Genomic DNA, 11,525 nt, shown 5'->3' with positions numbered 1-11,525 from the left:
ATGTGCATGAAATTCAACAGTGTAGCGGCAGCATTTGGCCCTCAGCCAGAGGCCCTCGGGTGGGCGGACACGGGCGGCCTCTTGGGGCACCCCATCCTGTGGGGGCTGCTGCATGGCCCGCGAGTCACGGGTCCAAGCCCACTCACACACTCCATCTCCAGGGGTCCTCCTGGACCCGGGAGCGAGCGGACCTTGGTGGCGGTGAAGCCACAGGGGTGCAGTGGTGGCTCACTGGGGATGTGATCTGGCGCTTTGAGAGGAGGACCTTCAAGCTGGTGGGGATGAAGGTGCTTCAGGCAACCAGACAGAGACTTTGCCCAGCACTGCCATGACCTGCAGAAGAAGCCCTTCTACCCAGCCCTCATCAGCTATAGGAGCTCTGGCCCCATGGCGGTCATGGTCCGGGAAGACCCCAAAGGGGTCTGCTCTTCAAGGGCCATGACAGGACACATGGACTCAGCTGAGACTTCCCCCAGCACCACGGAGGAGGTGGGAACTTCAGCAGACACATCATCCAGGCCGGCGACTCCATGGAAGGTGCCCAGAGGGAGACCCAGCTATGGTTCCAGAGCACTGAGCTGGCGGACTGGGCAGACAAAGGCCACTAGAGCAGGCTCTACCCAGCCTGGGCACTCGGGCTGCCCTCAGCCACCCCAGCAGCCCCCCAGGATCAACTACTTCTGTCCATAAGAACTTGAGCCCACACCCAAGGTCTGCCCATCTGTCCCAGACCACTTCCCTGTCCACCCCAGCCCAGAGGGGTTGAGCCACCAACTTCAAGTGACTTTTAATATCCCAAGCCACTTCAGACGGGACCAAATCCTTTCTGTACAAAACTGCCAGGCAACCTTTGGGGTGTCTCCAAAAGTGTGTAGTATGACCTTCCCTCCCCCAAAGGGGGGGCATTAAAATTTACTGTGTGGGGTGCCTGGGTGGCTCAGTCGGTTAAGCCTCTGACTTTAGCTCGGGTCATGATCTTACGGTTCGTGTGTTCGAGCCCTACATTGGGCTCTGCTGTCCATGCAGGGATCCTGTCCCCCTCTCTCTCTGCCCCTCCCCTGCTCTATCTCTCTCACTCTCAAATAAACATTTAAAAAGAGACTTTAAAAAAATTCACTGTGTTCTTCATGGGGGTGGATTGCTTATTACAGTTTGTGCCATCTCTGAGGCAGGGATGAGGACTTTACCCAAAGTTGTAAGAGTTTGAGAGTAGAAATAAAGCTTACCCTTTCATACACACACACACACACACACACCCACCAATGTAACAGCAATTATTTTTCATTAATGTACAGCATTTTACTGTACACAATGGCAAACAAATTTATAATATATAATCAGTAGAAGTTTATTCATTGTATATTGTAAATATATACATATACATATACATATACATATACATATACATATACATATACAATGAATATGAACTTCTAGGTTATTTTCAGCCAGGACAAGGATGGCTACTATAAATATTCTTGTACATGGTGTTTTTCGTTAATATATGAATGCTTCTCAGGAGCCTGGGTGGCTCAGTCGGTTGAACGTCCAACTTCGGCTCAGGTCATGATCTCACAGTTCATGAGTTTGAGTCCTGTGTCAGGCTTTGTGCTGACAGCTCAGAGACTGGAGCCTGCTTCAGCTTCTGTGTCTCCCTCTCTCTCTTTCTGCCCCTTCCCTGCTCATGCTCTGTCTCTGTCTCTCAAAAATGAATAAATGTTAAAAAAATTAAAATATATATATATATATATATGAATGTTTCTCTATTGGGTAAACACCTAGGGGTAACATTTCTGTAACATCAGGGTCTACATGGGTTCAGCTTTAATAGCTAGCACCAAATTTCTCCAAAGTTGTTGAACCGATTCATTCAAGAATGCACAGAGAGATCCATTTTCATCACCTGGTATTGTCCATTTCCTCCCTTTTATGGTAAGGGTAAAGTGGTATCTCATTGTGGTGTTAATTTGTATTTCCCTAATAACTAATGATTTGGGGCATCTTTTCACATGCTTACTGTCATAAGATGCTTATTGAAATCTATTGCCCATTTTAAAAAATGGTGTGTCTTTTTCTTATTGATTTGTAAGAATTCTTTACATATTCTAGATATAAGACCTTTGTCAGACATAGGTTTTGTAAATATCTTCTCCCTCTCTGTGGCTTGTTTTGCACTCTCATAATGGTACGTTTGGATGAACAGAAACTTTTAACCTATATGGGATTACTTTTGTGTGGGCTGTGTAAGAAATCTTGACCCCCAAGGGAGGTCATAAAGATATCTTCCTAGAGGCGCCTGGGTGGCTCAGTTGGGTGAGCATCCGACTTCAGCTCAGGTCGTGATCTCATTGTGAGTTTAAGCCCCATGTCAGGCTCTGTGCTGACAGCTCAGAGCCTGGAGCCTAATTCAGATTCTGTGTCTCCCTGTGTCTCTGCCCCTGCCCTGCTCATGCTCTGTCTTTGTCTCTCTCTGTCTCTCTGTCTCTCTCTCTCTCTCAGAAATAAACATCAAAAAAATAAACATTAAAAAATAAATATTAAAAAATAATTTATATAAATAAATAAATAAATAACATATATCTTCCTATGTTACCTTTCCATTTGATTTCTCACATTCAGAGTTACTGGACCAATTTCTTTGTCTATCATATGTACAGTCCAATTAATTCAAAAATTATTTCCCAGCTTCATAATATTCCAGAATCTGTGTTCATATTTGTTAATATCATCATTAGATAGTTTCTTTCCATCCAATACGGAATTTCTAAGTATATTGCCATGTGCCAAGGCATTGTGTTTAATACTAAGAACTTAAACCTTGAGCTGGGCATGGAGGTAATTTTCTCAGAGCTCCTAGCGTGTGGTCTGTCCACATCCACCTATGTCTCCTGCCTCCACCCACTGTGTCTCCATAGATTCCCTTTAGGGGCAAAGTCCACTTAGATTTGCCTGTAAGGCCTGTGCTCCAGTCTGGGCAGGAAGAGGACGAGCATGTTCACGAGCGGTAATCCTTTGCAGCAGCTCCAGCTGAAGGTTCAAAGAGAGAGCCTGAAACCTGGATCATTTGTGAGTTGTAGGTCCCTGTGCCAAGTAAGAGCCTGTATTCCAGCCAACTCGGTGGCGGCAAAGATCCGTTGTCCAGTCGCTTGGAGTGGCTCGAAAATGCTTGGGGCGGCTGAAATGTCAGTAACAGGAGAAGTGATAAACTATGAATGACTTGTGGTACCTGATTGTATCGTAACTATTCTGCTTTGCTGGCCTCACTAGTTCTTCCCATCAATCGTCAATCACATAACTAACACCCAACTACTAATTCTTAGGCTCGGGAAGGTGGTCATTTAGGAAATAGCAACCTCCACCTCAATTCCAGTGTCCGTCCTTTGGAGACTTTTTGGTGCTGTTCCAGAACATAAACTTTTAACATAAACAAACCCGACCTGCTACCCTTGTATCTTGGGCTCCTTAGATTTTAGGACTCTCTTTGGGGCTTAGGGCTCATTATCTGGTTCTTCCTAGCCCCTGGCCACCTCAAATTTGAACACCCCACCCACCCCAGGGAGCCCCAGACTCCAAAATTGACCACCAACATTGATGGCTCTTGTCCCAGACGAGCTGACCAAAACTTCTGCAAGCGATGGGGTCTAGACATTGTGGGAGAAGGGTGCTTCCTCTTCCATTTTCCTGCTCTATATTCCCTCTAGTTTCCTGCACCAGCCACTCCCCAATCCCTCCAGTGAAGGCTGAGATATTCTGGATGATGCCTTCCTACTTAGGACTCCCTTAGCCAAAGAGCTCTACCTGGGTGGCAGATAGCCCTTTCCTAAATAGAGGGAGGATTACAAGGGTAGGGGGTCAGAGCCACAGAATTGAAATGCAAATGTAGGTTCTTAACCCTTAATGTAGTTTTTAAAAGGAAAGAAAAGAGAGAGTTTTCTGAGAACACGTTACACATGAAAATGGGGCACCTGGCTGGGTCAGTCCGTAAAGTATGCCACCGTTGATCTTGGGGTGGTGAGTTCAAGCCCCCCCGTTGAGGGTAGAGATTACTTTTAAACAATGTTTGTGCCCATTGGCGATGGTTAAAAGTTGAATAAAGATAAACAAACAAACAAACAAACATGAAAATGTACCAAGAATCTCCGATGGCGATGGCGTATGTTTTTGACTTGAGGGTGGGACAGCGAGGTAAGCTTCTGTGATGACCAGGCCAGAGGCAGAAAGGAACCTTTACTAGACCTGGCAGCCGAGGGGCGCAAGACCACAGGAGCAAACAGAAGGAGCCTGGAGGAAGATCACAGGCCAGTGCGAGGCCTGACCATGAGTGGGTCAGAGAAGCAGCCCAATCCCTGCTGCGGGACAAATACAGGCATTTAAAGGGAACTAGGGCTTGTATGAGCAGCACTGGGAGAAGACTGCGTCAACTGTGTTCTACACTCCAAAGTTAGAGGCTCCCACTGGGAGCTTAACAGGAAAGACCTGACTCCTTCAGAGACAAAGGACTCAGGAGGGCCGAGTCCTATGATCACCGAGCATAGAAGGTGCTGGAAACAAAGGGGACTATTTTCTCCATACCTGAGCCCAGGGGCCCTTGACAACTCCAGGCTCTGTTTAACCCTGCTCTACTTAATTTCCTCAAGAGAAAGTGCCCTCACTGTGGACTCAAGCTCGCTTTCTCTGGAAGCCGCTGGAGGTGACTTTTGTTAAGGAACTGTTTCCTCTGTCACAGGAATGGCTGTTAGGAGGAAACCAAAGGGTTGAGATCTGTTCTGGAGAGCAAGTCAAGGAGGTAGAATGTGCACATCCCATGTGCAAAGGCTCAGGCCTTTGTTATTACTAATATTCTTATTATAATACCCTGGGGCCGTCAACCCCACTGAAGAAAGGAAGAGGAAGCAGGTGAGTGCCATTTTGGAGACATAGCTCTGCACTCTGAACTGAGTCTCTTACCCCAGGTTGATCCCAACGGCTCTCCGAGGGTTCCTGATGTGGACGTAACTCAGGGGTTTGTGAACTTCGAGGAATACCTTGCATCTTTATTTTTACTGAGCTCTCACTGAAATTCAGCATTTCCTCCTATTCCCAATGTGGGCAACAAACTAATAGTAGTAGCAGCAACTGTGACCTTTTTTAAAAACAATTATTAACCTTATAGTGAAACATTCTCGATTATGTCATGCGTTACAAGCCCATATTACTTGTAATATGGGAATAATAATAAAATATAATTTATAAAACCAAAAATCTGTAATTCACCAAACAACTGGTAGGCCCACATGTATTTCCCATATTAGTATTATTATTTTTTATATGTTTATTTATTTATTTGGTGGGGAGGGGCAGAGAAAGAGGGAGAGAATCTCAAGCAGGCTCCATGCTGTCAGTGCAGAGCCCTACTCCAGGCTTGAGCTTGTGACTGTGAGTTCATGCCCTGAACTAAAATCAAGAATTGGATACTTAACAAACTGAGCCACCCAGGCACCCCTGTATTTCCCATACTATGTAAGCAAACTTATATATAATATAATAAAGGTCGAGAAGCCACTAATCTACTTTATGAGGCTGGCCTTGATCCCCAAACCAAAACTAGACAACAAGGGACAAGGCATAATAATAAAACTTCACCTCTCCCAGGAAGCCTGCTCCAGTGACGATGCTGTGAATGAGACTCAGTTTCTCTCTCTATTTCTTGTCTTTGCTTCCTTAGTGTTGACGTCTGTGATTATAACACTACTGGAAATCACAGATTTTTTTTTTAACGTTTATTATTTAAAAAAAAATTTTTTTAATGTTTATTTTTGAGACAGAGAGAGACAGAGCATGAACGGGGGAGGGGCAGAGAGAGAGAGGGAGACACAGAATCTGAAGCAGGCTCCAGGCTCTGAGCCATCAGCCCAGAGCCCGACGTGGGGCTCGAACTCACAGATGGCGAGATAGTGACCTGAGCTGAAGTGGGACTCTTAACCGACTGAGCCACCCAGGCACCCCTTTTTTGAGACAGCGAGCGAGTGCGTGTGTGCCTGTGCAAGTGGGGGAGGGGCAGAGAGAGGGGAATAGAGGATGTTAAAGCAGGCTCTGCACGGACAGCAACAAGCTCAGCTCAATGTGGGGCTCGAACTCACAAACTGCAAGATCGTCACCTGAGCCGGAGTCAGATGCTCAACTGACTGAGCCACCCAGAAGCCCCAATCACAGATATTTTTATGTCATATTATGATGGTTGGAAACCTTGAAATATCATTTATATTCATCATTAATTCTAAATCACAGAAGTTTTTAGACTTGCCTTAATAAAGAAGCACTTAAGTAATCACATCACAAATTTGTTTTTTAAAAATATTTTTGACAGCTGTATTTCAATATAATTGGGCTCTTTTGTAATCCTGTGTGTATTTTTAATTTGTTTTTTACTTTTTGTATCTTTATTGAGGTATAACTGACCATATGATGAGCTACCTCTATTTGAAGTATACAATTGATAAATTATGACGTATGTCTACACTTGTGAAATCATCACCACAATGAAGACAGTGAACCTGTCCATTGCCCACAGTCGTTTCCTCATGTTCTTTTGGAATTCCTCCCTCTTGCCCCTCCTCAGACCCCAAGCCCCAGAGAAATCTAGTCTGCCTCTTCTAGAACTTTATATAAGTAGAGTTATACAGTAGGCACTCTTATTTTTAAATGTGTCTTTCCTTATTTAGCATAATGATTTTGAGGTTTGTCTATACTGCTTGATGTATCACTAATTCCTGTTTGGTTTGTTTCTGAATGGTATTATATTGTGCAGTTAAACATTAATTGTTTATCCATTCACCAATTGATGGGTCTTTGTATTGTTTCCAGTTCTTGGCTATTACAAACAAAGATGCGTTGAACATTGGTGTATATGTCTTTGTGTGGACACAGGCTTTCATTTCTCTCAGGTCACTGCCTAGGGGTGGAACAAACAGCTAGGTCAAATAGGAGGTTTGTATTCAACATCATAAGAAACTGCCAAACTTTCCCCCCAAGAGTTTGTAGTACCTACATTCCCACCAAATGCAGTGAAGGAAAACTCCAGTTGCTCCACGTCCTCATCAACATTTGGTGTGGTCAGCCTTGTTAATTTTAGGCATTTTAAGAAATGCCAGGCGGTATCTCACTGTGGTGTTGGTTTACATTTCCTGGTGACTAATGAGAGTGAGCTTGTATTCCTGTGCTTAGTTACAATCTGTATACCTTCTTTGGCGATGAGCCTGTTCAAACTTTTTGCTCATTTTCTATTGGCTTGCCTGTTTTATGATTTAGTTTTGAGAGTTTTGATATATTCTGGATTCAAGTCTTTTATCAGATATTGTTTGGAAAACATTTTTCGCCCATGTTTGGTTTGCCTTTCATCCTTTTGACAGTGTTTTCTGAAGAGCAGAGGTTCTTAATTTGATGAGGGCCCAGTTTATCAATTCCTGTGTATATGTGGATTGTCTTTTTGGTATCAGATCTAAGTAATCTTTGCCTAACCAAAGGTCACAAAGATTTCTCCTGTGCTTTCTTCTAGAAGTTCTATAGTTTTAGGTTTAACATATAGGTCTGGGATCCATTTTGAATTAATTTTTTAGATGGTGCAAGCAAGGTATAGATCTAAATTCCTTTTTTTTTTTTTTTTTTTTTTTTTTTTTTTTACTTCATACAGATATCCAATTGCCCTGGCACCATTCGTTGAAAAGATTATGCTTTTTCCACTGAATTGCTTTTGCATTTTTGTGGGAAATACTTGATTATGTATGTATGAGTCTATTTCTGAACCCTCTATTCCTTTCCACTGACCTATTTATCTATCTTTACACAATACCATATTGTCTTGATTGTTGTAGCTTTCTAATGAGTCTTGAAGTCAGATAGTGTTCGTCCTCCAACCTTGTTCTTTTTTTAAAAAGTTGGTTTTTCTCTTTTTAGTCTTTTGCATTTTCATATGAACTTTATAAGCAGCTTGTTGATTTCTATGAAACAGCCTCCTGGGATTTTAATAGGGATTGCACCAGATCAAGGGATCAACAAAGTTTCTCTGTAGAGAGCCAAGTGGTAAATGTTTTAGACCATACAGTCTCTGTTGCAATGATTCAACTCTGCCATTGTAGCATGAAAGCAGCCATAGCCAACGCAGAAGCATAGGAGTGTGGCTGTGTTCCAATAAAATGCTATTTATAAAAACAGGTGGTGGGCTGGATTTGGCCTATGGGCTATGGTTTGCCTATCCCTGCTATAGATCAGTTTGGGGAAAACTGACATCTTAACAAAATGGAGTCTTCTCATTCATGAACATGGTAAGTTTCTCCATTAATTTAGACATTCTTTAATTTTTTAAAATAGACTTTAATTTTTAGAACGTCGTACAAAAGAACTGAGAAGCTAGTACAGAGATCCCCATATATTGTGTGCCCAGTTTCCTCTACTGTTAACATCTTACAGTAGTATGATTACAATTGATGGACCAATATTAATATAATGTTATTAGCTCCAGTCTGTGGTTTATTTAGGAATTCTTAGTTTTTCCCTAATGTCCTTTTTCTGTTCTGGGATCATATCCAAGCTATCTCATTATATTTAGTTGTCATGTCTCTTTAGATCCCTCTTGGGTATGACAATTTCTCCAATATTCTGTGTTTTTGATAAGTATTGGCCAATATTTTGGAGGATACCCCCGTGTTGGAATTTTTCTGATGATTTTCTCATGAAGACTGGGGAAATGGGTTATTAGGAGGAAAACCACAAAGGTAAAGTGTCAGTTTTATCACATCACATCAAATGTACATATGTCAACATGATTTATGACTGTTGATGTTGGCCTTGATTTTCTGGCTAAGGTGGATTTGTCAGGTTTCTTCACTGTCACTCTTTTTTCCATCTTTCCATACTGTACACTTTGTTTTTGTTTAGAATTTTGTTAGCATTTTTTTTAAGTAAACCCTACCCCAATGTAGGATTCGAACTCATGATCCTGAGATCAAGAGTCACATGTCCTACCAACCGAGCCAGCTAGGTGTCCCTATACTGTGCACTTTGGAAGGAAGTCACTATGTGCAGCTCACACCTAAGGAAGGAGAAGTTAGAACTTCTCTAATTTATTTTAATGTTTATTTCTTTTTGAGAGAGCGTAAGTGGGAGAGGGGCAGAGAGAGGGGGACAGAGGATCTGAAGGGGGCTCTGTGCTGACAGGCTGACAGGAAAAAGCCCAATGTGGGGCTTGAACCCACGAAATGCGAGGTCATGACCTGAGCCGGTCAGTCGCTCAACTGACTGAGCCACACAGGTGCCTCTCTATTTTAACAAATTTTGACATTTTTGGTGCACAGATCTTACACATCTTTTGTTAGATTTATCCATTAATATTGCATATTTGATACTAGTCCAGGAGCTACATTGTTTATGCTTTTGTAAATGTTATTTTTACATTTAGATTTCCTATTGTTCTTTGTTAATATATAAAAATACAGTTATAAAATGATTCCCTTTATTTCTGATAATATTATTTACTATGAAATCTACTTTGATGCTAATTTAGCTACTCCAGCTTTCTTTTGATTTATGTTAGCATTGTATATATTTTGTAATTCTTTGGCTTTCAAACTATGTGTCTTTTTCTAAGTTTATTTTTATTTCTTTTAAAGCTTATTTATTTATTTTAAGAGAGGCAGAGAGAGCGAGCGGGGGATGGGTAGAGAGAGAGAGAATCCCAAGCAGGCACTGTGCTGTCAGCACAGAGCCTGATGCAGGGCTCGAACCCATGAATTGTGAGATCATGACCTGAGCTGAAACCAAGAGCCGGTCGCTTAACCAACTAAGCCACCAAGGCACCCCTATTTTTATTATTTATTTTGAGAGAGAGAGAGAGAAGCAAGGAAGGGGCAGAGAGAGAGAGGAAGAGAGAGAAAATCCCAAGCAGGCTCTGCACTGTCAGTGCAGAGCTGGATGCAGGGCTCAAACTCACAAACCCTGAGATCATGACCTGAGCTGAAATCAAGAATTGGATGTGTAACCAACTGAGCCATCCAGGTGCCCCATAAACTATTTCTGTCTTTATACTTAAAGTCATATCTTACGGCATCATATAGATAAACCTTGCTTTTTTATGCAATCTGACAATCTTTGCCTTTTGCTTGAGCTGTTTAGACTGTTTACGTCTAATGTGGGTATTACTATGGTTGGACTTAAATCAACCATCTTCATGGGAATCTATTCCCGAAGCCAAGAGAACACTGTATACACCATATGTTACCTAACTTGACAATAAATTATATTAAATAAATAAACGAAAATAAATAATAAATAAATCTACCATTTTGCCATTTTTTTCTATATCCCGTCCATTCTTTACTCCCTTTTTCTCTTTTCACTTTCTTTTAGATTGATAGGACATTTTAATGATTCCATTTTATCATCTGTGTTAGCTTATTAACTATAACTTTTTGTTATATTATTTTGATGGCTGCCTTAGGGTTGCTAGCATATATCTTTAATGTATCACAGTCTTCCCTCAAGTGCTATTATTTTTCTTTACACGTGAAATAAGAATCTTACAATAATATACTTCCATTTTTCTTCATCCAGTCTTTGTGTTATTATTGTCATATGTTTTGCCACCAAATATAAACACCACAATACATTGCTGGTATTTTTGCTTTAAACAAATATCATCTGGGGCGCCTGGGTGGCTCAGTCGGTTAAGCGTCTGACTTCGGCTCAGGTCATGATCTCACGGTCCATGTGTTCGCAGGTCATGATCTCACGGTCCGTGGTTTCGAGCCCCGCGTCGGGCTCTGGGCTGGCAGCTCAGAGCCTGGAGTCTGCTTCAGATTCTGTGTCTCCCTCTCTCTGCCCCTCCCCTGTTCCTGCTCTGTCTCTCTCTGTCTCAAAAATAAATAAACACTAAAAAAAAAAAAAAGATATACCTTGGTAGTGTAATTTTATTCAGATTTCTTGTGCTTGGGGTTTGTTGAACTTCTTCGAACTTTGTGTTTATATTTTTTAAGTCAACTTTGAAAAGCTTTTGATCATTATTTCCTCGAATATTTTATTCTTTGAGGATTCCAGTCACATATTTTGGGGGCTACTTGTGGTTGTCTCATAGCTCGGTGATGCTTTGTATATTTTTAACGGTCTTTCTCTTCTCTTTAATTTTGCGACTTTCTATTTCTATGTTTGCAAACCCACCAATCATTCTTCTGCAGTGTGTAATCTACTATTAATCACTTGCAGTGTATTTTTCATCTTAGACATTGTTTTCACCGCTAGAATTTCAAATAGGGGTATGTAGATAGATCATAGAGATGGAGTATATCTACATCTTTTATGTCTCTACTTAATATGCTCAATCTTTTCCACATCTTCTTAAGTATAATTGTCTTAATGCCCCTGTCTACGAATTCTATCAGTGGTATCATTTCTGAATCAGTTTTGATTGATCCACTGCATTTTATGCATGATGGGTTTTATTTTCCTGCTTCTTTTCATGCCAGTAACTTCCTACCACACATTAAACATCGGGAATT

The 11,525-nt window shown here is 41.6% G+C and overlaps 1 pseudogene; it reads left to right on the top strand.

Moving 5' to 3' along the window:
• On the top strand, positions 1–608 carry LOC122492638 (annotated as a pseudogene).
• Positions 609–11,525: the final 10,917 nt, after the last annotated feature.

This window comes from Prionailurus bengalensis, chromosome D2 (assembly GCF_016509475.1).
Source record: "Prionailurus bengalensis isolate Pbe53 chromosome D2, Fcat_Pben_1.1_paternal_pri, whole genome shotgun sequence".
In the NCBI taxonomy this organism is placed as follows: domain Eukaryota; kingdom Metazoa; phylum Chordata; class Mammalia; order Carnivora; family Felidae; genus Prionailurus; species Prionailurus bengalensis.
This window is presented reverse-complemented; position numbering and strand designations above follow the sequence as displayed.